Source organism: Choloepus didactylus, chromosome 14 (assembly GCF_015220235.1).
Source record: "Choloepus didactylus isolate mChoDid1 chromosome 14, mChoDid1.pri, whole genome shotgun sequence".
Lineage (NCBI taxonomy): Eukaryota > Metazoa > Chordata > Mammalia > Pilosa > Megalonychidae > Choloepus > Choloepus didactylus.
Genome location: NC_051320.1, coordinates 71,942,646 through 71,966,620, shown reverse-complemented (window position 1 = coordinate 71,966,620; position 23,975 = coordinate 71,942,646).

Genomic DNA, 23,975 nt, shown 5'->3' with positions numbered 1-23,975 from the left:
TATATTTCCTGGGATTTATCTCAGGAATGAAAAGGTGGTTCAACATACAAAAGTCAATGATGTAATACAACACATTAAAAAAATGATGAGGGAAATCACATGACCATGTTAATTGACACAGGAAAAAAAGCATTTGACATAATATAACACAATTTTATGATAAAAATATGCATCATCTCTTCAACAAATTGTGCTGGAAAAACTGGATACCCAAGAACAAAAGAATGAAAGTGGACCCCTGCCTCACATCATATACAAAAATTAACTCAAAATGGATCAATGACCTAAATATAAGTACTAAAACTATGAAGCTCTTATAAGAAAACATAGGGAAATATCTTCAGGACCTTGTGTTAGACAATGGACTTTTAGATTTTACACCAAAAACACAAGCAACAAAAGAAAAAAGTAGATAAACTGGACTTTGTAAAACTTTAAAACTTTTGTGCACCTAAAGACATTATCAAGAAAGTGAAAAGACAACCTATCAGAATGGTAGAAAATGTTGGAAACAATATATCTGATAAGGGTTTAATATCCAGAATATATAAACGACTCCTACAACTCAACAACAAAAAGAACAACAACCCAATTTTAAAAACGGCCAATAAGCACATGAAAAGATGGTCACATCATTAGCCATTAGGGAAATGCAAATCAAAACCACAATGAAATATCCCTTCACATCCAATATAATGATTATTATTCAGGTATAGAAAATAAGAGATGCTGGCAAGGATGCAGAGAAGTAGGAACCTTAAAACACTGTTGATGAGCATGTAAAAATGGTGTGGCCACTGTGAAAAACAGTTTGGTGGCTCCTCAAAAGTTAAACATAGAAATATATATGACCCCCCCCAATCCAAATTCAATGTATAAATCCAAAAGAATTGAGAGAAGGGACTCAGGCAGATATTTGTACAGTAATATTAATAGTAGCATTATTCACAATAGTCAAAATGTGGAAGCAATGCAAATGTCCATCAGCAGATGAATGGCTAAACAAAATGTGATATATACAAACAATGAAATATTACTCAACCATAAAAAGGAATGAAATTCTGACACATGGTACTACATGGATGAGACTCTAAGACACCTTTAGTGAAATAAATCCTACACAAAGGAACAGATATTGAATGATACCATTTATATGAAAAACCCAGAAGAGGTAAAGTCATAGAGACTGGATTAGTTTCCTAAGGCTGCTAAAACAAATGGGTGACTTAAACTAAAACAAATGTTTCTGTTATAGTTCTAAGGTTTATTCCAAAATCAAGTTATTCACAGGGCCATATTCCCTCTAATACCTGTAAGGAAGAGTAATTCTTTGCCTCTACCTTGCTTCTGGTGGGTTACCAGCAATCTTGGCATTGTTTGGCTTATAGCTGCAGCACTTCAAACTCTACCTCCATCATTACATGGCATTATTCCACACACATACCCTCTCTTAAAACTTTCTTTTAAGTATACAAATTGTATTGGATTGAAGACCCATCCTACTCCATTATGACCTAATTTTAACTTAACTAATTACAGCTACAATGACATTATTCCAAATAAAGTCACATGCTAAAGTACTGTGCATTAAGCCTTCAATATAACATTTTGAAGGGGCGCAATTAAAACCATAGCAGAGACAGAAAGCACATTGGTGGTTGCCAGGAGTTAAGATGAGTGAGGAATGGCAATTGGCTGCTTTATGGGAATGGGATTTCCTTTTGGGATGATGAAGATGTTTTGGAGCTAAATAAAGGTGATAATTGAACCACACTGTGAATACAATAAATGTCACTGAAGTGTACACTTTAGAGTGGTTAATTTTGCATTGTGCCTATTTTACCTCAATAAACAACATGAATTGCATTTCTATAAACAATAATCTACAAACTATTAGAAGTTGAAATTTTAAAATATATCATTTACAATAATATCAGAAACATGCAATACTAGGAGTAAATTGAATAAAATATATGCAAGACCTATGAAAGCCACAATGCTGAGAGGCTAAAAATGACCAAAGTACATAGAAGTTATATTATGCTTATGTATCAGAAGACTCAATATTATTAAAATGATACTTTTCTCTAAAATGATTAAAAGCAATGCCAATCAAAATCATAGCAGTCAGTGTTCCAATTCTAGAATGGTCATGTGAGATGCTCCATAGACTTGTTCTGAGATAAACATAACTGGTGAAAAATACACAAAAATAACCATTTAAAGCATCTGTAAATTGTTTCATACACAAATGATGAAATATTCATTCCAGAAAATATAATAAAACTCATTAAGAGCAGCAAGAGTTTTTAGCATCTGAACCACAATCTGCTCCTTCCCTCCCCAATATCAGCCCACTGTGACACAAATTCCACTCCAAATAGATGTAGTCAGGGTCATAGTGCTCCTTACCCCCACAGTTCCCAGTTGAGAGTTTAGCATCTCTGCAGTGGGGGTAGACCACCAGCACTACTCATCTCTCCTATATATGAGTTGCAGACACTAAGATCCCAGAAATTACAACCAAGAAGTCAGGAAATTCTTTCACCCACTCAGTCCACACTTGTAGACTAGACACTCGACACCAGGCATGGCATGCCAAGAACTCTAGGGCCCGATTGTCCTCTTTCCAACTCACTCATAAGGCAGGGGGTTCCATGTCAGTAAAGCAAACTGAGAAGACAAGAGGATACCACCCCTCCACAGCTCCCTGCTCATAAAGCAGAACGGTCACTCTGAGAGAGACAGGATGCTGTCCCTTCCCTCAGCTCTACAAATATGTCTCAGAGATTTTGCCTAGAGGTAGAGGCAGAGCATAAAAACAGAGCTCAGAAGCTCTTTGCAATGGAAATTCCTTTATTTGAACCAGATGATGGAGATACTCAACAGTAAGTGTTCTCTTGAAAACAATGGAGACTTTTGTGGTAAATAACATAAGAGAATGCTGGTCCCTTCATGAGAGCAAACTAAACCAAAGGCCAAATACATATCAGACAGAACCAAGGGGTAAGATAGCTAAGAAGAGTCCCCCTCAGGACAGAATGAACTTCAAAGCCTAGCCTCAAACCTACCCATGCAAAGAAACTAAACATTAATTGGATCAGACTCTGGAGTGATTTATGCCCCCAGAGCATTATAAAAAACAATAGTGCAATCAAGCAGCAATTACTGGAGGCTATCAGCTGGGTATGATACCAGCAGAGGGAGACAGTTTAACAGAGAGATCAGGGAAAGAGACAGTCAAAAATAGCCCTGCCAAAAATCACTGTTAACCCATGTGATAGCGGGCATGCCCAACGTTTGTCCTCTGAGGAGAAACATCAGAGGCCTCATACTCCAAGGGATAAAGATTTTACTAAAATATACAGGCAACCAGTAACAAAACCAACAGGAAAAAGAAGCCCCACAGAAGGGGAGATTATTATTCAGATTTTCTACAATATGTTTTTAAAAATATTGCTTTCAACAAAAAATTATATGACACGCAAAGAAGCAAGAAAATGTGATTCATCCACAGCACAAAGCAAAGAGCAAAAACTGCCTGTGAGATGACCTGGTTATTGGATTTAACAAACGAACACCTCTAAGCAGCCATTATAAATATGTTAAAAGAACTAAAGTCTAACATGCTTAAAAAAATTAAAGTGTGATAATAATGTCATCAAATAAAGAATACCAAGAAAGAGATAGATTTTATATAGAGAACCAAATGGGAATTCCAGAGTTGAAAATGATCATAACTGAGATGAAAATACACTGGAGGGATGCATCATGAGATTTGAACTGGCATAAGAAAGAATGAGTGATCTTGAATATAGACTGAAAGATTTAATGCAATCTGAATAACAGACAGGAAAATTAAAATTAGAGAAATTTGGGCCACCGTTAAGAACTCCATCGTATGTACTGGAAGGAGTACCAGAAGAAGGGAGAGGGAAAACAGAGGAAAAATATTCAAACAAATAATGCCTAAAATCTTCCTAAAGTTGCTGAAAATCCTGTTCTATACATCCAAATAGTTAAACCTTAAGCAGATCTGCACACAGACACATCATAGTAAAATTGCTGAAAGAAAAGACAGAGAAAATCATGACTCAGTATTGCTGACAGGGCAACACAGGAATGAGACACGGACACAAAGCTAAGAATTAAGGGAGCAGAGGGCCCACTTGCATCCTGTGCTAAGTGGACAACAATGCAGCCTTGCTCCAGCTATTTATTTCAGAAGATCAGGTGTATATGCTAAAGGTGCTCAGGTGGGGGAAAGCCCACCAGATACTTATGTTTACATCAGGTGTATTTACATCAGGTGCATACAATCTAGGTTTAAGACAATGGTAGTCACAAGACACACATCTTTACAGGGCGGGCCTGCATGGCATTCTATGCAGGCCTGCAGCTCAGCGTTCTAAGCCACCACTCCAGATATGCCTCAGGCAACATGGAAAACTCAGTTCCCCACAACTCAGCAAGAGAAAAATGGCTTGTCATATACAAAGAAACCGTAATAAGATTAACCCATGACGTTTTATCAGAAATAATAGAGGCCAGAAGGCAGTGGTATGGCATATTCAAAGTGCTCAAAAGAGAAACTCCCAACTAAGAATTCTATATCCAACAAAACTATCTTTTAAAAATGAAAGCGAAATAAAGATATTCCCAGATAAAAACTGAGAGAATTCATTGCTAGCCAACCCACCTGTATGAAATAGTAAAGAAGTTCTTCAAGCTGAAATCCAGTAACCATAAAGTATGATTCAAATGCACATTATAAAAGATCACTGGCAAGGATAAACATGAAACATGAAATACAGTAAAAATTCATATTTCTTCTCCTTTTCCTCTTAAGCAATTTCAAAGCCAATTGTATAAAATAATATGCATTTAATTTCATTGCTGGGTCTATGGCATAGTGACATGAACATATTTGATGATAATAGCACAGAGGAGGTGGAGGAGGACCTGTATTGCTATAATTCATTAATGCCAGTTAGTAACCTACAGATACAAATGAAGAGAATGAGAAATGCTAAATAAAAGATTAATATAACTCACAAAGAGGGATGATGAAATAGAAGTAACATTTCTATATCTCACTGCAATTAAATTAGTATAACTCAAAGCAGATTCATAAGAAAATGAATTTTAAAATATTGTGAAAATTTAATTAAAACAAAATATTGAAGTAGAAAGTATTCAGTTAACACAAAAGAAAATAGTATTATTTCTGATTAAAATGAAGATTAGCAGACTGGATGAAAACAAAGACCCAATGATATGCTGCCTACAGGAAATGATCTTTAAATATACAAATAGGTTTAAAGTAAAAGATTGGGGAAAATATATTATGCAAACAGCAACCACAGAAGCTGTCATGATTATACCAATACAAGATAAAATAGACTTTTAAACAACAACAAAAAATAATGCTACTAAGAATAGAGAAGCAAAAACTGAGTAAAGAATAGGACATCAACAATAAGAGTTGGGGACTCAATATCCCACTTTCAGTGATGAATAGAATGACTAGGCAAAGGATCAAAAAGGAAAAAGAAGACTGGAACATTATAGATCAACTAGACTTAACAAAAATTATAGAACACTCTACTCCAAAAGCTGCAAAATACACATTCTTTTCAAATGAACAAGGAAAATTCTCCAAGATAGACCATAGGCTAGGCCATGAAACAAACCTCAAATTTAACATGACTGAAATCATACAAAATATGCCCTCTGACCAAATGGAATGATATTAGAAATCAATAACAGAGAGAAATTAGGGAAATTAAGCAACACACTCCTAATTAGGAATAAATCACAAAGGAAATTGGAAAATACTTTAAGATGAATAAAAATGAAGCTACATTATGGCAAGTTGCATGATAGTCAGTTAAAGCACTTCTTAGAGGGAAATATATAGTAAACTCCTATAGTGAAAAAGAAGAAAGTTCTCAAATCAATAACCTAACTTACATCTCAAGATGTTGGTAAAAGAAGAGTAAACCAAGTGTAAAACAAGTAGAAGGAGGGAAATAATATACATTAGAGTGGAAATTGATGGCACAGAGAAAGGATGAACAATAGAATAAGTCAACAAAACCAAAATTAATAACCTTCCAAAAAAAAGAAATCACCATGCCCAGATAGCTTCACTGGTGAATTTTACTGTTTAAGGAAGAATTAATACCAGTTCTTCACAAACTCTTCCAAATAATAAGAGGAGGAAACACATCACAGCTAATTCTATGAAGCCAGTGTTACTGTGATACCAAAGAAAAGATCACTGCAGATCAGTATCTCTTATAAACATAGATTAAAAAATTCCTCAACAAAATATTAGCAAATCAAATCAAGCAAAAAATAAAAAGGATTATACACCACAGCCACATGGGATTTACCCCAGGAATAAAAAATTTATTTGACATCCCAAAATCAATTGATCTAATAAACCTTATCAATAGGGTAAAAGCACATGAACCACAAGATCATCTCAATAGATGCAGAAAAAAATATTTGACAAAATTCAACACTCTTTCATGAAAAAAGCACTCAACAAACTAGGAAAAGAAGTAGAATTCCTCAATTTCATAAAGGTCATCTATGTAAAACCCACAATAACATCACAATTAATAGTAATTGTGGTGGTCTGGATATATTATGTCCCTCAAAAGAGCCATGTTCTTTAATGCAATCTTGAGGTGGCAGATTTATTAGTCTTTTGATTAGAGTGGAAATTTTTTATTGTTTCCATAGAGATGTGACTCACCCAACTGTGAGTGATACTTCTGATTAAATTATTTCCATGGAGGTATGGCCCGCTCATTCAGTCCTAAGAGCTAACACAGACCCAGAAACTTGCTGATACTTGGAGATGCTTGGCAATGCAGACAGAAGGACATTTGGAGATGCTAAGCTAAGAGATAAAACCCAGAGTTTGCCCCAGGAGAACCAAGCAGAGAGCTGAAAGAAGCTAAGACAGATGCCCAGAGACATTTTGGAGAAAGCCATTTTGAAACACAACCCAGGAGCAAAGGACCAGCAGATGCTAGCCATGTGATTTCCCACTTGACAGAGGTGTTTGGGACACCATCAGCCATTCTTCAGTGAAGGTATCTTCTTGTTGATGCCTCAATTTGGATACATTTATGGCCTTAGAACTGTAACTTATTAGCCTAATAAATCCCCTTTAAAAAAAGCCAGTCCGTTTCTGATATTTTGCATAATAGCAACATTAGCAAACCACTTCAGTAGTAGTCAATGTTTTTCTATATACTTGTAATGAATAATCTGAAAATGAGATTAAGGAAACAATTCGGTTTATGGTAGCATGAATAATAAAATACCTAGGAATAAATTTAACAAAAGCAGTGAAAAAATTATACTTTGAGGTCTTACAGTATCTGATTTTTCAGCTTGCTATAGAACTACAGTAAACAAGAGAGTGTGGTTTTGATATAAATACAAGCATGTAGAATATTGGAACAGAGACACTGTATACATAGGCCAATTTGATATTCATCATCAAAGTCATTAAGGCAAGCACAGGTAAAGGATAATATTTTCAAATAATGGTGCTAGATTCATTGTACATCCATATGCCAAAAACAAAACAAAGCAAAGGACAAAACAAAGCAAAAAGTTCAACACTTAGCTAACACTTGTACAAAAATAACTTAAGATGTATCATAAAACTAAATGCGAAGGCTAAATCTCTTCAATTTCTAGTCTTTCGATTACAGTGGAAACTTCTGATTGTTTCCGTAGAGATATGACTCATCCAACTGTGAGTGATACTTCTGATTAAATTATTCGAAGAAATATCTGTGGCCTTGAGTTAAGCAAAAACTATTTCAATAAAGTAAAATAATCATGAGCCATAAAGGAAAACACAATAATTTGGATTTCATCAAAATTAAAACTTTTGGTCATGAAAAAACACTGTTAGGATCCACAAAAAGCTGGACATTTCAATGGAGAAAATAGTCTTTTCATAATATGGTGTTGGAATAATTGGAAGTTCATATGCCAAAAAATAGATGAATGAATAAATAAATAAATAAATATTTTCACCTGAACCACACAACTTATACAAAAATTAACAATGAATCATTGATATAAAGCTATAAAACTTTTAGAAAAGTAGATAGGAGAAAATGCTCATTACTCAGGGTTAGACACTGAATCCTTAAATGCGATACTAAAAGCATGATCCATAAAATTCAAAAAATTATAGATAGGATTTCATCAAATTTAAATTTTTAGTCTGTGAAAGACAGATGCTATTAAAAGAATGAAAAGATAACATAAAGACAGAGAAGATATTTGCAAATCACATATCCAATGAAGGTCATTTACCAGAATATATAAAGACCTGTCAAAATTGAGCAGTTAGGAAAAAAACAATCCAGTTAAAGTAGGTACAAATCTTAACTGGACATTTCACCAAAATCGATATACAAATGACAAGTAAGACCATGAAAATATGTTCAACATCATTAGCCATTAGACAAATGCTATTTAAAACCACAATGAGATAAAACTACACATTAAAGTGAGTAAAATGACAATACAAAAATACTGACAATACCAAGTGCTGATGAGGATGCAGAGTAACTAGAACACATAACATGGCTGACTATAATGCAAAATGGAACAGCCTCTTAGGAAAAAAGTATGGCATTTTCTTATCAAGTTATGCATGCCTTTATCATATGACCCAGAAACCCTATTGCTAGATACTTACCTGGTGAATTGAAAACATGTTCACACAAAACTCTGTATGCAGATATATACAGCATTCCTACTCATTATTATGAGTAATGGAAACAATCCAAATATCCTTCGCTGGGTGAATAAGCACTCCGGTGCCTCCATAAAATGGAACACAATTCAGCAATAAAAAGGAACAAGCTATTGATGCACACAACCACTTGGATACATCTCAAAGGAATTGTTTAGAGTGAAAAAGATGTCAATCTTGAAATTTTACATACTATATGATTCTATTTATGTGATATTCTTGAAAAGACAAAGCTCTAGTGATGAAGAACAGATCAGTGATTGCCATAAGTTAGAGGTGTGGGGATGATGTGAATACAAAATTATAGCATTAAGATTTGGGGGGATGATGGAAAAGTTCTGCATCCTGATTATGATGGTGCTTAGGCAAATATACACACGTGTAAAAATTCATAGAAGTACACACTATAAAGATCAATTTTACTGTAGGTTAATTTAGAAAACTAAAATAAAGAATAAACACTATTAAAGTGTCCTTTTTCCACTCGGGGATGTAATGGATAGCAAAAGTTGCTCTCACCCTTACAACAATAAAAAGTAGAAGAAACTGCAAGTTCACGACTCCTCTTCAAGCTAGAAGAGAAATGAGGTCGCAGGGCAATTAAAAATCACAAAATTTAAGGAGCAATATTTGCCTGCTGAGAGAGACAGGGCTAGAGTACTTGCAGATGCAACTAGAAATCAGTGGGACTAATTCAGCTAGACAATGAGCAAACTGATGGAGGCTGAGTGTTGGTTGGTGAAAGAGTGTGGCACCCTGGGGCAAAGCGAGGGGCAGCACAAATATGGGGGGAGTTCATACCATCCTGCAGGTTTTTTTCAACATGCACTTCACCAGTCGCTCATAAAAAAATTGTTGAGATGTCTCAGAAAGCATCCTTTTTATGCAGGCCTGGGAAAAGGGAAGAGGAGTTGCTGCAGGAGGGGTGTAAAATTCCACCTGGGCCCTTATCTCCTATTTTATCTACAAATAATAAAAAATAAAGTCTAAATCTATAGGGGGCAGGCAACAAAATTTCACACTTAGGCACTGGTGGAAACTTAACAAAACTGGGGAAAGAGAACAAAAAGAAGCTCTTTATCCCTGTTGGAGGAGCAGGAATGTGCTGATCCAAGACCCATAGCTGGGTGAGGAGCAAAACACGAGAAATGCTACACACTTAAGATTTAGGGAGACAGTGCCTGCCTCAGACTGAGGCTAAATCAAAAACAAAGGACATCCTCCTGCCTCTGCCCACCAGGCTAGCAAGAAGTGAGTAACAAGTGGAACCCAGCCTAGAAAGTTGCAAGGGCATCTGGACATACCCTCTCTGAGGCACAGTATAGAGGGAAGATGCAAAGTGGAGCAGACAATGAGAAAACAAAAAAAATGCTGACAAACAAGCTCCCACCCTAAAGGCAAGGAATTTGAAGGCTGTGGTGCCTGAGGGTGAACACAGCAACAACAAATTCAAACCTAAGTATATTATTAACTCAAACCCCAGCTCTGACAGCCCATCAGAAAGAAGGGTGTGCATATTTCCAAACACAAAACCCATTTCAGTAGCTTATATCAACTGGTCACATTTCAACAACAATAACAACAACAAGACAAACAAAAAGGCAAGAAAAAATAACACACTACCAAGATTTAAAAAAAAAAAAATCAGATTCAGATGTGACAAATATGTTATAATTGTTTGGCAGAGGCTTGGAAAGAAGACTAATTAATGTGCTACAGGCTCCAAAGGAAAAGATGGCAAACATGCTAGATCAGAGGGGTAATTTCAATAGAGAGGTAAAAACAACAAGAAAAAAGAAAGAAACAAACAAAAAAAGCAAAAGCAAAACAAAAGAAAGCCAATGGAAATGCTAGAAATGGAAAATACAGATGAAGATGTGTTCAACAGGCTCATCTGTGGAATTGAAACAGGCTAGGAAAATAAAACAATGAATTGAAGACAGAGCAATAGAAATGAGCAAAACTGAAAACACAGAGAAAGAGGAGTGGGGAAGAAAACAGTAAAGCATCCAAGAGCTGTGGAAAAATATCAAAATATCTGAAAAAAAAAAAATGCAAAATCAGAATCCCAGGAGAAAAGATAGAGAGAAAGGCAAAAAAAATATTTGGAAAGATAATGGCCAAGAATGCCCAAATTAATTACAAGCCACAGTTTTAACAAGCCCAGACAACACCCAGAAGGTAGATACCAAAACAACAACAATGTTAATAATGGGGGGAAAAATCGTATTTACACTGCTGCAAACAAAAACAGAAACCTTCAAGGCAGCCGGAGGAAAAAAGATTCTTTACATACAGAAAAACAAAGATAGACACTATTACAGCAGACTTCTTATAATAAACAAACAGTACATCAGAAGAAAATGGAGTAAGATCTTCAAAGTTAGAGGAGGAGAAAGAGGGGCAGCAGAAGGAGAAGAAAAGAAAGAGGAAGAGGAGGGGGGGAGGAAAAGAAAAAGAAAAACCCAACCCAGAATTTTACACCTAGAAAAAAAATTGTCAAAAATGTTTCAGAAATAAAGACTCCCAGAAAAACTAAAATCAAGAGATATCCTTGCTACAGGCCTACTCTGCCAAAAAAAAAAAAAGTTAGAGGAAGTTTATAAGACAGAAGAAATATGATCTCAGTCTGAAACTTGGATTTATGGAAAGAAATGAAGAGAACTGTAAATGGCATAAATGAAGGTAAAATGAAATTGTTTATTTTTATTTACTCTAAAAGATAACTGACTGGCAAACTTTTTCTGTAAAGGGCCAGAGAGTAAATATTTTAGGCTCTGTGGGATAGAAAGTCTTTGTTGCAATTAACAATTCTGTGAATAAACCACAGGCAATACATAAATGAAGGGCATGGCTGTGTTGCAATACAACTTATTTACCAAACCAACCGAGGAATCATATTTGGTTGACTCCTGGTCAAAAGCAAACATAGAAAAAATGTATTGTGCTCTTATAGCATATATAGAAGTAAGACGCATGACAAAAATACCACAAATAAAGAGAAAGGAATGGAGAACACATTTTTTTGTAACATCCTCACACTAAAAATTAAATGGTATATATTATTTGAAGTTAAGATCAGCAATGAAAGATGAATATTGTAAACTTTAGGGCAATGTGAAAAATTTTTACAAAGAGGTAAAAATAAAAAGTCAATAGGAGAGAGAAAATGGAATCATAAAAAATGCCCAATCAATACAAGAGAAGATAGAAAAAGATAAAAACAAGAAACAAAATATTGAACAAAAATAAAACAACTAGGAAGATGGTAAATTTTAATCTGACCATAAAAATAATGATATTAACTGTGAATGATCTAAGCACTAATTAAAAAGATTGTCATATTTGATGAAAAGCAAGACCAAATTCTATGTCAACTAATAAAAATGCACTTTAAATGTAAAGACATACAGAATATAAAAATAAACAGATGAAAAAAATATATACCATGCAAACACTAACCAGAAGAAACCTGCCAATAGTACATTATACTTTATTATATTATATTACACTATATACTATATTATAATGTATTATATTATTATATTATAATACTTTCTAAACTAGACAAGTATATTTTATCTAGATCAAGGATAAACAAGGCATGGTAAATGATAGCATTCAATTCTCCATGGAGATATAACAATCCTAAAAGTATATGCATCCCTCCCCCAAAAAAGTTTTTGCACCTAAAAAATAGAGTTTCGAAATAAATGAAGCAAAAACTGATAGATCCTAGAGGAGAAACAGACAAATTCACAATTTTACTTAGAGACTTCAACACTCTTTTTTCAGTAACTGGTGAAATAAAGAGACAGAAAATCAGCAAGGATACAGAAGACCTGAACAACATTATCAACCAACATTGACTAATTGACATTTATAGAACATTCTTTCCCAAAGCATCACAATATAGATTCTTTTCAGGTTCACATGGAATATGCACCAAGGTAGACCGTATTGTGAGCTATAAAACAATACTTACCGTATTTAAAACAATAGAAATCATAAAAGTATACTCTGAGACCATGAGGATTGAAGGGAATTAAAGAGAAAACAAATATGGAAAATCCCACCCACCAAATATTTGCAAAAAAAAAAAAAAAAAAAAACCACTTCTAAATAATCCTTGGAACAGAGAGAAAATTAATTGAAAAATATAAATGAAACCAAAAGATGATTTTTTGAGATCAATAGAGGTAAAACTGTAGCAGACTCATCAAGGAAAAACAAGACAAGCCAATATAAGGGATAAGGGAAAAGACATTACTACAAACCTACAGGCATAGAAAAGGTGATAAGGCATACTACAAAAAATCTATGTCATAAATTTGGCAGCTTACATGATATGGGCACAAACTATCAAAACTCAATAGAATATAAACCATAAACTGACTAGGATTATATCCAATTAAGGAATTGAGTTTTTATTTAAAAGCCTGCCAACACAGAAAACTGCTGGTCAAGATGTTTTCAACATTGAATTGTACTTGCTGTAGCTCTAGGCACTAAACCTAATTTTATAAAGCAAAAAGAGAAAAGCAAATTTGTACCTGACATACAGATAGAAAACCCCATCATGCCCACATAAAAATTTTCTTTAGGACATCTACAAAAGGTTTAGTGAGTTTTGTAAGATACCTGTGAACATACAAATATAGGGGTAACCATAGCAAACATAATATAATGCTTTTATTTATTATAAAGAATCATATTATAAATTTACTGGATGACCATATACCCACATGAATTTGAAAAGCATGTCTTTGGAATATTACTAACATGTTTTGATCTTTGTATTTTACATGATCTTTGGAATTATTATCAGCAAATTTTTAAGACCAACTTTTATGAGGTGCCAGGAAACTACAGCTCACAGGCCAAATCTGGCCCACTCCCTGTCTTTGTAAATAAAGTTTTATTTGAACATAGTCACTCCCATTTATGTATGTGTCTTTAGATACTTCCATGCTACAGCAGCTCAGTTGAATAGTTGCAACATAGACTGCACAGCTTACAAGCCCCAAAATATACTCTGGTCCTTTCCAAAAAAAATTACTGATCCCTGACTTATATATGCATGGAGGTAGAAGGAAGGAATTAGAGAATGGAAAGGAAGTGATGGGAAATAAGTAGACAAGATTGACTTTCTGGGTTTCATGGAAGAGATGGAAGAGGGAACATGATGAGAATTGTACCACGTTACTGCACATAATGCCATTTTATCCTGTGCCACAATTAAAAGTATAGATTTAAAGTTAAGTTTTAACATCTAGAGGTCATTTTAGACCTTGGACAAATCCCCCAAATCCTGTTGAGTCCTCATTTCATCCATGCTATATAGGATTGTAATATATTTTTGCCAGATTAATATCTGGCCAAGTGGAAATAAATAGTGTGTGAAAATGTTTTCCAAACCTCAGTGCTTACCACGAGTAGGCTCTCAACATATGTTTGTTGCATGAATGTTAGTTGTCGAAACCCCCTCATTTTACAGAAGAGGAAACAAGGCAGGAAGAGCAGATTGACTCTGCAAGGTCTCACTCACAAGTTACATGTGAATAGGTCCACATTTTGTATTTCTGCTTTCAGCAGTCTTTCCACTGGAGTTCTCAGGTCTCCTTCTTCTAATTCCCTCTCCCCATTGCCTGCCTTTACACTTCTCAGCCTGTTAAGCCCCCATCCAGTTCTTAGAATAAGTACATCGTCTTCAACATTTGACATGAAAAACACTCATTTGATTTTTTTTCCCTTATTGCATTTTTCATCAGGTTGGGGGTTTCTTATTACTGTGCTTGCTTTTTGCTTCTTTAAATGCTGAGAATGAAATGAACAGGAAGAACATATTCTATATTACCTGCATCTTGTATGATAACGTATCATAAGCATGTATTTGCATACATGTCTGTGGGTGTTTGTGTATGTGTGTATTGAAAAATAGATGCTTAATTGCTGCTTCCCCACATCTATGAAGTGAACATAGATTGGTGCTGCCCAAAAGTCAGTACCAAATCTAACTGACTTTTCCTAGCATATGCATGAGCAGCATAGGTATACTTTCTGTTAAACTATAGAACGTATCCCCAAGAATAGTTTTAACCCATAGAACCATACGGAAAAGACTGAAAACAAGTTAATCAATTAACACCCATTAAAAAGCACTTGATATATTCTTCCCAGTGAAAAGGATGTTTTCTTTATATCCTTGGTATCAACAGAGCCTGTAGTGCTTGTGGCTTGCGGTAGACAATTATTAAATGAACGATATGATTCTCCTTTGAATGGTTCCTTCACTTCAATCTCATTCAAAACAAAATGTAAGTGAACAAAGACTTTAAAAATTACATCTTTCATGCAAACTCTTTAAAATCTTATGGAAGTTCAAAAAGATTTTAAAGTGTTTTAATCTGTTCTGTTCTTTCTGTACTTGATGCCAAAGGCATGATGTTGCCTGCCCCAGCTTGCTCACAGGTAAAGTGGCAACTGGAATCCGTCTAATGGAGGATGGCAGGAGAGGTGAGAGAAAGCGTGAGATGGAGATGTTACTTCAGAACCAGATTTCACTTCCATTCATCACAAGTCTCTCTTGAGGTGGAGTTGCAGCTCAACTCCAACACTACTTGATATGTTAGCCATCTAAACTAAAAGAGAGGAGCGTGCTGATGGTCTGTAGGGGGTGGACACAGCCAGATCTGAAGAACCCACAGTGTTCTCCTCTACTTGAGCCCAATTCTGTCTGAATCACGTTTGTTCCCAAGAGCAGCTGTCTTTGAATTGATAAAAGATAGCCAGCATATAAGCCCTTATTAAACCATGGAGGTTTGATAGTCACTCGAAAATCATTTAGGATCCTATTATTAGCATTAACTGACAAGTACTTACCCATGCAAGATAGTCAGCAGACACCTAGAAGCCACTTCGGAGTCTCTTAAGTAGAATACTGATGAAAAAAAAATCCACAATGAAGCAGAAATCCCAGTATCTGGCAGGGTTATGCAAGGTTTCATTTTAAACCATTTTCAACCCCTGAAACTTAGGACAAAAATGAATAAGTAGAATGCAGCCTGTGGACAAAGCTCAGGGAACTTTGAAATGTAATCAGGGGCAAATGGTAATAATACAGCCATAAAATGGGATTTGTAGACAAGAGCATTATCTTCAGAAAAGTAAAGTAAATTGGTTTACTTCTGTTAATTTGGAAGTATTTACTACAAGAGAATTCATATAACAAGTTTATTATTGAATGAATAGCGCATGTTAAATTTTATTTTATTTTATTTTATTTTATTTTATTTCAAAATAAAAATTTTTGGATTTTGGAAAATTATCAGCCATTGGCCATAATCCAATCATCCAAATTTTATTTTTGTATGTTTCTTTATAGTCTGTGTTTACAAGGATGCACATTCTTATCAGTAGCAATTATTGAAGACATATATACTTTATGATCCCTCCATAATTAATTCAGTGTGAATTTAAATCTGAGCTGTTTTCATGAGAAGAAACTTTTTTGTACGGAACTTCTTTGGGTACTGAAAGGTTGGTTGTATTCTTTTAAATCCCAGTGACAATGGATACTCTACACTGACATTAGAACACCACCACACAGTCCTTATTTATTTTCACTTATTATCAAATATCAGGAGGAAAATAAGTGAGGGCATCCCATAGGCAGGTGTGGTTGGCATTCCCTGGCATAGGTTTTCTAGTAGGTGGCATGCCAAGGTCTTAAGGCTAAAAGTAATTATACCCAATGTAAGTTTGTTATTCTTTGCCAATTAAAATTGTCTTCTGAAAGAAGGATTTGAATCTACATATGTATAAACTATTTCAAGAACAGAAGTCCAAGAAGAACAAGTTACATGATTTGTTCAGCTTTCAAATGCAAAGTGAAAGTAAGAAAATATTGAATAAGAGTAAGAGAAAAACACATTGGAGTTTCAAAGGCGCTTCTAGGTAAGAAAAGTTACCTTTTTTACATCAAAAATTGAGCGTTGCATTTTGCCTCTTATGTGTTAGCATTTTCCTCTGTCGTGTTCATTATATCCTAAGAGGGGAAAAAAAACCTGTCATTGTGTTGCTATTGTGTATCAAACTACATCTTTTGTATAAAATTACTTAATTTGGCTAAGTGATAATATTTTCTAAAAAAAAACCATATATATATATATATATATATATATATATATATATATATATATATATAAAGAAAAAACATTTTTCATACTCTGGTTGTCAGTTTAGAATATCCCCTCAATAGCACATTGTTAATATGTTTGCAGTTAACTTTAACTGAAGTTGGGCAAAATAGTTTTATACACACATACATACATTTAACATATATAGATATATTATTCTCTATATATTATACAGGGTAAGGAATATGAACCTGTTCATTTTAAATTAGCATTCCTTAAAAGCACTAAATTTCTTGCTAAGGGCCTCATGACTTTCTCAAGGGTTTTTGTTTAAGCCAAGTAGGAATAAATGATAGCTCTTTAAACTTATTTTTATTTTTATTCATCAGCTTTTCAAATATTTTGTTTTTACATATATTAGTTATATTCTTTAAATAATAACAGCTGTTATGTAGTTTCCATAATGTGCTACACAAGTGATGGTTCCCTCACTGGATCCTTATGATTTGTGTAAGTTACATTTATTATGCCATTAATATGCACACTTTTCACTCTAATTAGATGCAGATGTGACACAATTATGTATATGGCTTCTGTTCTTTTCAGATCTAGGTTAAATGTGTCTCCAAATATGCTCCCCACTAAAAGACAAAACTGTGATCTCTTTTAATTAGAAAATTCCTGTCTAAATGTTACAACACTGTGTAAGATTCTCAATGTCAATGGAATTTAAAAGGAAGATAGAGACAAACTGGGCTCATGAATTCGAGTCTTCTCTTTGAGGCTACCAAACTCCCCTCCCTTCTTTGTGTTCACACCCTTGAAAGATGTGCAGGCAGTTATCATGTTCCCACTTAGTCATGGCTTAGCCAAGCTATACATACTCTTTTAATTTTTTCATACAGTAAGTCAAACCCTGTTTCATTTTCTCTGAACTCTCTCCAATACTTCTACATATATTTAAAAATAGTATTCTAGTGTTGACAATATGTCCACTGATTCTATTTCAGAAAGCTTTTAAAGGAGCCAAAGCCACATCCTGGGTTCTTTTGATACAGCTTATTTCAGAAAAGACATGTAAATAACAACATTATTGTTATTATTATAAATTGTCACTTCCCCAAGTAGCAGTGCAGGGATGTAGGGAATCTTGATTTCGCTTACTTTTTCTACCTTTGCGGGTTATAGGGATAGGTGATTTCAGACATGGCATTTAATTGTTAAATTATTTTTCCCCAAATGTAGGTGAGGATAGCTTCTATGATAGTTAACAATATCCTCCAAATGCCCTTTTTGTAACTTTGTTGTTCATCCAGTTTTATAGACGAAAGTCTAAAGTTTCTAAATCATTACATTTGCATCCACTTATCTCTGCCTCCTCACATTTTATACAAACTTAATGTCATGGTTTTGCAATGAAATCGATATACTATGCGTTGATCCATCAAGAGAATTTGAAATAATTTATCTTTCTTAGCAAAATAAAAGGGAATTGATATTTCACTGTCCTTCATATTTTAAGAATCTGGAAACACAAGTTGTTCTTCTTTCTGCCTCATTCCCTCACCAAGGAATTCCAGGTTTATCCAACCATGCATATAGAACACACCAACTTAGTAGCATTTCAAAATATATACCAAAGAGCAGTTGGTCCAGGTTTCATGGATTACTGCCTCAGTAATCGAGTGCATAGAGAGATGAGTGAGCGTAACAAGGAGGCAAGAGTGGACTCTCTGATGTGAATTCAATGTCAGTGAATGGGAGGTTGGGATTTTCCTCTTCCTACAAGAACTGATTTCATGGATATAAAAGACAATAGTTCTAAAAGTACTCTGCCCGAAGATGTATAATTATTATCATTATCATCATTACCACCCTATATTTGCCAGAAAGAAGCATAGTGAACGAAAGAGCTTATATCACTTGACAAAATCTCTGTTGATGAAAACAGTTGCCACACGTCTCTGAAATAGGCACAAACACATTAGAGACCTCGTCTTACTAACTCACTGGTATCAAAGGTACAAAACTATCAGAATAAGGTAAGACCTGCATTGCTAATCAAAGTAATTATAATTGATGAAGAGATAAACAGGAAAAATGAGATTGGTTAGTGAGAGAGGAATAAACTGAACAAAATTGGAAACATTAATGAGGATGAAGCCAGTGTGTTTTTTTTGTGTGTGGTGGTTTGGGGGAGAAGGCTTATCTAATGGTACTAGTTGACAAATTCCTATATTCAAGTTTTTGATGCAGGAAATCAGGACATTCAATTTAATATCTGAAATTTTCAGTTTTTATAAAAATGTTTTGGCTATATAGACATAGTCAAATCTTACTTTTCTAGTGTAAAAACATTCTAACATAGTTTATGGAGCAAAAGCCCATTCCTTCAGTAAGCAAATGAACAAAATTCATTTTGAATGATGGACTAATTGCTTGGGATGTCTTCTCACCAGTCAACTTAAAGGTGTTACATGAATGCGTAGAAATGTAATTATGTAATTATAAAAATTTCCTCGTTCTGTATTTTTAAAGTTTTTATTTTATTTTAAATAAGGAGATTGTTTAAGAAAGAAGTCTTCATATTTTTCAGGGAGGGTCATTCCTATTGCAATCCTTTTCTTTCTCTCCCTTTCTCTTCCTTCCTTACTACCTGCCTTTATCTTTTTTCTTTCATTCTTTTAAAGAAGCAAAGAATAATTTCATAATAATTGAAAACTTTCAAGAGATTTGAGGTGTGTGGTGCACCACAATATGAAATGTGTGCATGTAAATGTTCAAAGTGTGGGTTCAAAGTGGGGAAGGGGTGTCCAGCCAGGATTGCTTTTCATCCTGCTATTTTTTTGCTTTTCATGGCCATTTACAATCTAACTTGCAAGTGTAATTGCACAATAAAGAGTAAATGTAGTAAACATATAAAGAGCAATGTAGGGATTTCTTTTCAAACTAAGCAAGTAAATATAAAGAAGTGTGAAAATTCAGGAAGCAGGGTTTAACTTCTTAAACACTAAATGGACTAATGTGCAATATGACTTTGACAGGAGTTGAAAATATTAAATGGTTGTCAAAAGTAAACAAAGAGCCAACGAGCCTGTCATTTACTTGCTATGTGTCCACCCTCTTCTCCTCAAAAATAGACTCCTTGGGTAGACTTCAATACTGCTATTGAAGCAGAGATGTTTGTGCATTGGAATTGGGAAAAGATCTGTAGCTGATGGCTGAGAAAATCCTCAGTGGTTTTGATCTCAATTCCAGGGTGAGCTTCTATTTTCAAGTATTTTTCTTTTTCACCTCAAACCATGACTGGAGATGACTATGAGTCCTCTGAGCCATGGAACAACAGAGAAGAGTTTCCCTTTGCCCTCTCCCAGCTTCTCTGAAGTTTCATAGCAAGTGACATAGAACTCTCTCCTGGCCGTTTTCCACTCTGGTTTAGAGAATTCTTTTGCATGTGCTGGAGATGAGAAAAGGGAAAGTGTTCTAAGATCTCAGGGAAGCTGGACAGCTGAATGGAAGGGCCATCAAAAATACAGACCCCCTCAGACACTCTATAATGGTCACTGATAATAATAATGACTAACATTCTCTGAGCAGTTAGGAGGAGTGAGGCAGTGGGCACCACATTGGTTTTATCTGGTGTATTGGGAAAAGATGGGAGTTGGGAGAGAACTTACCCTTAAACTTGCCATCTGTGGAAATTGCTGTTTGCTTTTCCACACTCACAGAGGCACACTGGGCTCAATAATTTTTAGTTTTAAAGATATTAGATAATAATATAAGAACAACGTCAAATGCAGTAGGTCTCAACTTAATTTTTAAGATGCCCTCTTTATTCAGGTTTTGCAAGAAACTAGAGTATGTAAATCACTTTTAAGAGAATAGTTTCTCTAGTATCTTAGGAATCAAATCATATTAACACTCACTGTAACCCTGGGGCTGCCTGATAATAGATGGAAAATGTTCTTAAAAGAATATTCATTAAAAATTTGAATTTTCTTGATCATCTTAATTCTGCATTCAGTACCTGATCTGTAAATCCATAATGAAAATGTTACTTTCATTTTGGTTTTCCTCCTTCAGAGGAAAATAATTTTAACACTGTTTTTTTCCCAAAGATCCCCAAATGCAAACCATTCTTGTTAAATGTGAACCTTTACCTACCATAAAATAGTACACATTCAAAGAGAGAGAGAGAGAGAGAAAGGAGGTTTCTGATTCCTATAGGTGCATGTGTTCGTAAATATAGTGGTTTATTTTGTGGAGTGTTTTTGTTGATTTTAGGTAAGTCGATTTCATAGAATAATAGGCTGGCAAAACATCCTGTACTTCATGTCTGCTTCACAAAAAGAAATCTGCCTAATATATCCTTAACACTTGGCAGAGATTGAGACTCCACACCCTTTCTTAGAAATACAATTCATAAGTTTCTAATCAGCAAGTTTTATTAAGAGGCTTACTTACAGAAAGCACTTATAAAAATCCCAGTCTACTCCTATTTGGCTGTTCTGAATGGAAAAAATAAAGTTGCTTAGCTTTGTTCCCTGCAAATGTTTAAATATTATTACATGTCAGCTACCAAGCTTCCAGATTATATGACCAATGTACTTTTTTCCGCATTTTACTATTCCATTTACTGAAAGAATCTGGAAAAGACTAAAATATCCTTATAGTAAAATACTGAATTTAAAAAAAATGTAACTTTTCTAATGTAATTAGTTACTTATTGGTAGAAATCATACACTGTTGCTGAGTTTATAGGATTTACTTATTGAGCAAACATGTACTGAATACATACTATGTACCAGGCTCTTTGCAAGTCTCTAGGTATAAAGACATCTTAAGACATAGCCCAGAGAAATGTATAGCAAATAGTCTAGAGTCTGATAAATGCTATGAAATATGTGCATGAGGTACTATGAGAACATAAGGAGAGAACTCTGTCCAGGAGAGTTGGAAATATTTTACAAAGTTAGCAACATTTGAATTAGTTTTTACAAATTGAGAAGTAGCTCTCCAAATGAAGATGTGAATCTCACATGCAAAAGTATAGAGTCTTGAAATAATGTGGTTAATGATTAAGGAGTTCATAAGGCTGAAATAAAAGGGCATGTATATAGAAGTTTTGGGAGTTGAGATTAGAAAGTTAGACCTGAAGCCTTGAGTGGAGCATTACCTGCCACGTAACATATCTGGGTTTTATTTTGTTAGTTCAAAAATTATTTTAACAAATATTTATTGAGTACCTACTATGTGCCCAACAGTGTGCTAAACACTTGGGACACAGCAGTGAATAAGACAAAATACCTATTAAGAGTTTACATTATATGGGTGGGAGAGAGTAACAAGACAATATAATAATAATAATTAGCTCTTGTGGTAGTCAGGAGCTATATGTACCCAAGAAAAACATATTCTTAAGTCTAATCCATTTCTGTGAGTTTAAATCCACTGTAAGTAAAGTTGTGACCCTCCTCATTCAGGATGGGTCTTAGTCCTGTTGCTGGAGTCCTTTATAAACAGAAGAAATTCAGAGAGAGAGAGAGAGAAGCCATGGGAGCAAGAAGCTGAAAGCAATAAAATCTGGACGAGAAGGGAAAGACCAGCAAATGCCACCATGTGTCTTGCCATAATAGCTGAGGAGCCAAGGATCACCAGCAGCTGGTCTTCAGGAAGAAAGCATCGCCTTGATGATACTTTGATTTGGGCATATTCTTGGCCTCAAAACTCTGAGCTAATAAATTCCCATTTCCCAGCCAAATCATTTCATGGTACTTGCTTTAAGCAGCCTAAGAAACTAAAAGAACTGTTATAAAGGAAATGAAAACATTTTAAGAGGAAAGGAAGTGATTTGGAATACAGAGTGGCCAGATAAGAGTCTCAATGATGGCAGGATTTGAAGGCTGTAAAGATCTGAGAAAAGAGTGTCCCAGGCAGAGGGAAGAGCAAGCTCAAAAACTTTGAGGAAATAATTTCTTAGGTGATAGATTATCATCAAAATTCAAATAGGGTGAGCCATATCTCATATCTGCCTCAAATCTCTCTCATATCTCCAGAAAAATATGCCACTGGCAAAAGGATGAATGGGAATATATTCTTCTTAATAAGGCAGAAAGAAAAGCTTTACTTAAAAGATTTACAATATTTTTAAATTGCTAACTCCAAGTTCCTTGTTTATATTATCATTGCTTCTCACCTGAGATATGGGCATTTTTGGAAACACCAATTTAAATGCTGAATGTTGTCTGAATTTTTAGATCTCAAAGTTTGCATTGGACACTTGGAAAGTCCTGGAAGATCATCTCATGTATGGTCATGTAAATGTTATTAAACGGTATGGGTGTATGTTATCCATTTTACGTTTGGATTGCTATGATTTTATTGAAATTGTTCATGTGAATGGTTGTGACATGAACTTTGATAGTCTAATGGCAATTCAGAGTTTTATACATTCTTGGGTTTCACATTCTTTTGTTTTTATATGAAAAAATGCTGCTCCTCCTGCTGTCATTCTAAGCATTTGTTATTAAGTCTAGATTCTAAAATGTAGAATGTTATTAGATTTGGGGTTCTGAAGGGTTGTTTGCAGTAGCAGCTTAGAATTTGCTTCTGTGTTTCCAATTGGATTTAGCTTCAATTTATGTTCATGCCCATGCATGTCTGGAGATATGACAAAGACAAAAAGATGGACATTAGGGGGCAAGATGAGTTATCTATAGAAGCATTTTAAAATTCCCAGGCTCACAACAAATTTTCATTGCCAGTGCTTACTTGCCACCTTCTCAGAAGTTTCTTTCACAATGAGGGCACTTCCTTTCCCTACCCTGAGGAGTTCTTTGTTGTTTTGAAATTCATCTGCCGTAAATAATATTTACCATGTTAAGTGTCCTCGAATTTGCACTGCTTTTGATTTTATGACTAATCTTCTCTTCTGTCACCTGGCATTTGCCCATGGACTTCTGTTCGCAACTAAAACCTAGACAAAGACTTGACAGAATTTCCCCACAGCATCATCCTATCCTAAATAAAACAAGTGA